The sequence below is a fragment of the Diadema antillarum genome, unplaced genomic scaffold, assembly GCF_040938485.1.
Source record: "Diadema antillarum isolate AM-2024a unplaced genomic scaffold, OU_Dant_1.0 scf00000125, whole genome shotgun sequence".
In the NCBI taxonomy this organism is placed as follows: Eukaryota; Metazoa; Echinodermata; class Echinoidea; order Diadematoida; family Diadematidae; genus Diadema; species Diadema antillarum.
In genome coordinates, this window is record NW_027271014.1 from 1,294,101 (window position 1) to 1,298,782 (window position 4,682).

The window sequence follows — 4,682 nt, forward strand, 5'->3', positions numbered from 1 at the left end:
CATTTAGAAAAGGGAGTCAGACCTGCCATCTTTGGTACCAAATTCTGTATACACTAACGAAGATACAGAATGAAGTATAGATTTGACCTTTCACCCCACTTTGCACAGACAAGATGGTGTCTGAGCAAAAAGTGATTACCGGTAGTTTATGAAATGATCCTTGTAACATGGTCTTTGCGTGTGTAAAATATGGGAAAGATAGGACATGTATTCACCAAGATACAGTATGAAACATTTATGACCTTTGACCCTAATTTACATACCCAAGATGGTGTCCCATCAACTAGTTGTTATTTTATGAAATAATGTACGTGACATGAACTAAACATGTGCAAAATATGGGGGTGATAGGGCCTGTTTTTCTTGAGTTATTGCAAAGAAAGTTGCAGAAAGAAAGGAATATGAAAATACATCGAAGATAAGCTTTAATTTCAACCAAGTTTTTTGACGTGATCCCGACATGGTATGAAAAAACGGAGGGCACATTCACGATAGCCCAAAGTCTCAGCTACAGCATATTAAAATCTGGGAGGAATTCACCGAAGCATAAGTGAGCTAGTTCTCGATAAAGATAGTCATGTCAATTTTCATTTCCAGAAAAACTGCACTCCCATAGAGATAACACGTAAACTGGTCAAATTTGATAAGATTACTTTCAATCCATTTTTACTAGGTGATGCCCTCATCCAATCAAAATGTTGTTAGATCAAATGAAAGAGCATTTAATAAGGTACAACATACTGAAATTTGGGTGAAAATTGGCAAAGGATAGGTGAGATACGCTCGAGTGAACTTGAAATTTGATGACGTCATTTTGAAAATTTACTTTTTTTATTTTATTAAGAAATTTGATACTTTTTAATCATTTTTCCATCACCGTCCATCCTGATGAGTAAAATCGGATATAAAATTGGCGGTTTTTGACATAGTTGCACTGTATATCGCCATTGACGCGCGCGCGGAATTTCAACTTTGAAGGGCCCATATGACGTCATATTGAGTCGGATTGACTTGAAACTTGGTAGAAATATTCCTTGACAATTCAGACATCCGATCTGTGTGAAAAAACGGGAAATTTCTGTTGCATATGAGCTGTGCGTGCGTATATGCGCGCACGCGTACGCGTCCAGGGCTTGACCTTAACTTTTTTTCTAGGAAGCCAGTCGGGCTCCTCAGGGACCTTTTTAGGGAGCCAAATTGAGTTTTAGGGAGCCACGTTTCCCTCAGTCACAATCAGCAGTAGAGGTCTATTAAGCTAGGCTGACACTTGCACGACTCTTGGCCACGATTTTGTCTTGGCAATTCGTGCCATTTTAGGGCACGAACTGAGAGGCTCCCGCACTGTTCACGACTAGTTCACGCATAGTTCACGACGAGTTCACGAATAGTTCACGAACGCGTGCCCATTAGTGTCCACATAGACACGAACTGGCACGACGAGTTCACGCATAGTTTGCGCATAGTATGCGTATAGTTTACGCACTTCCAGCATTGGCACGACGAGTTTGCGCAATTCGGACGGTGTCGTGCCGACTTGGCCACGCCATTATATAAAGGGGGCCTCCCCAACCCCTGGTACTTTTTGGATTGGCTGTGGAAGAGACAACATGCTGAATACTTCTATATATTTGTTGTTTGCTGTTTTCTTGTTAATGAATTGTTATCTTATTTCAAAACATTTGTCTTTTTCTTTTTAGGCCATTCTCCCCAAAAATGTCAACAACCGCGATTTTCGTGTCGCCAGCATGTTCGTATAGATTAGATCGATATTTTGTCCCTCAGAAATCAATATTTTTAGTTCATCCGAGAGGTTGGAACTGTAAAATAATTTCAGTAAAGATTATTGGGACCCCCAGGATAATATTAGAAATACGATCCAAAGTTTGATGTATAACCCTAAAAAACCCATGCATGTCGCCAGAAGAGGACGTGCTCACATAAGTTCCTACTCATTAACGTATCATCAAATCTTTTGTGCTTTATTCCATTGCCCCTCAAGTGCCTCAATGAAAAATAATATTACATTTGAACAATACATGTATGATGTTTTGATCTTTCTCCAGGAGGTCATAAGTATCATGTCGCTAAATCGCCGGAAGATACGTTACCCTCTTTGAGACCCTTAAGAGAAGATCAAAGTAAAGCCGCATAGCACTGTAATTTAATGTGTTAAACAAAGTCAACTTCACTCATACGTGGAACCATGATTTATTCATGGAATCTCTTGTCACAAAATATTATACTGATCCGAAGCCGTGGAAACCTAATGTTACAATGAGCTGATATCAGATACGTTACCTCAAATTTGCTACATTTAGAAAAAAAAAAAGGTATGCTGTTATACGAAAGCAAAGCTCCGGTACTTTTGAGTACTTAAGGTAATGATTGGTCACACAACAGAAATTACTCAAGAAAATTAATAATATAAAAAGTTAATGTATTGAAGAAACTCGCATCTGAACCTTCACCCCTCTGAATAATATCTTTCTTTCTTTCAAAATTAATATGTTTTTTGGTAAATAATAGTGTGCAAATGGTAACGGCACATCAGATAGGTTACCATCAAACTCGTAAGATGCTTTACCAATAAAATGTATATCTTGCACCAAAGTTAATCGCAACGCGCTTTTTTGTGCGGATTTAACCGGTTGACATCGTGCTCTATACGACCTGATAAAAAACATGCCGTTCTAAAAGGATTTAAAGGTTTATCTAATGAAAAATCGTATTTGAAGTGGCTGAGATATCCAAAATAAGGCAAAAGAAAGAGGTACTGACAAAATGTGATGGCCGATCTATTTTTATTTGAACGTCTTCATTTTACCTAATTATGGACATCTCAGCCATTTCTAAACCGATTATTATCAAATAAATTTTTCATAAGTACAAGTGGATTTCAATTTTCTTGCAAAAGGTTCAAAACTGAATCCTCATCTAAACTAGAGCTATACTATCCCTTAGAATTATGACATTTACAAAAAGTGCCGTCAGATACACATTACAAATCCATTTTATTTCTGTTTTGTTGAGGGTTTTTTTTTGTGTGTGTGTGTGAGCGTTTTGTACCACAATAAATTTTTGTCTGAAAAAAATCAACTTAGGACTTTTTAGGGCTGAAGTCTGGTACCCACCTTATGTTGTCAACTTCACAGCAAACGAGGCTACATGAACGCTTTATAGGGCCTACCTTTGTTCATTATAATTTTGCATCTTATCTACATAAAATGCTATTATGGTTAAAGTCAAGAGCACTTCCTTGGTTGCAAAATGCTCTGAAAATGACTGTAGGATTTGATGTCTACCTTTTTGCATGAGTTTTTTTTTTTCAATCACATGATTGTTTGATCTGGGTTTGATGTAAATCGGTAGTTTAATGTGTCACTAAGCATAAATGCTTTGTCAGATACGTTACCATCGTTTCTCGATTCGTGAGAGAGAAAAAGAAACTAAAAAAAAAAAGAATCAAAGAAGAAACAAAAAAAGACATGAAAAAAGAAACGGAAAAGCATGGCGCGCACTGCTACGCAATGCCACGCATCCTCCCCGCATCGTCCCGACAAGTTCACAACGAGTTCACGAACAGTTTGCGCATAGTTCACGACTCGGTCACGAAATTTTGTCGTGACCAAAATTTTGAACATTTCAAAATTCTCGACCCGACATGGCACGCAGTCACGACTTCACGCCAGTTTACGACTAGTTTGCGCCCTGGCACGCCTCGAGTCGTGCCAATGCGTGCCACAAAATCGTGCAAGTGTCAGCCTAGCTTTACATGTATTAACCTGGTGGAGAAGATTTCATTTAGATATAACATGCATTTCTCCATAGACACAAGCCTGAGATACCTTGTTCTTAGTCTCTAAAGGGTTTTAGCACAGTCAAAATGTGTGTGTGCGTGTGTGTGTGTGTGTCTGTGCCTGCCATGCACCTGCGTGTGTGTGTGTGTTGGTGTTTTGTGTGGTCCCTCTCCCATTCCCTTCTGTAATTTCTTACCCTGGTCTGTTCATATTGTCTTTCTTTCTCGGTTCTTCTTTTTTTAGCTGCAAGGTCTAGGTTAGAAACATTCATGTAACGCCACAATCATGTTGATTGATCAGCAGAGCTGCCAAGCTTTGGAAGCACATATCCGTACTCAGCAGCTAAAAAATCCGTATTTTTCCACCAGAATTCGTATTTTTTCCATCTCCCTCTATTTGCTATTTTGAATTAAACTCGTCGACTTATAAGGCTTACAGACTCTAAACATAAAATTAAGACACATGCCGAAGTATCGAGCTGGTCACCAGCACAATAAAGAATCCAAACTACGCAATGTTCAGCGTTGATCGATTGCTTTCTCGCAATGCATGTGTACAAGCGCATCAGCATACATGTATATGTACCTCCAGAAACTTGTTGGGCTGGTTATGGAAGCTTCCACTATCTAGCAGGGGAGGGGGAATGCTTTCATCTTCTCAAGAAAGCTTCTGTGTGAGCGAATGCAAAACTCTGTTCGGTGTTTCCAACTATTGTTTACTATAAAACATAATCATGCCTTGTTTTCAGGCTTTTTCATTGTACTGGATTTTAAACATCAGTATTTTCCGAACTTATTCCAATTTCTTCTACCCTGACTGGAATCGGAAAGTCTGCTATAACGATGATCGCAAAATGCCGCGCTGTGTGTGGTTGTGTGGTTGCAC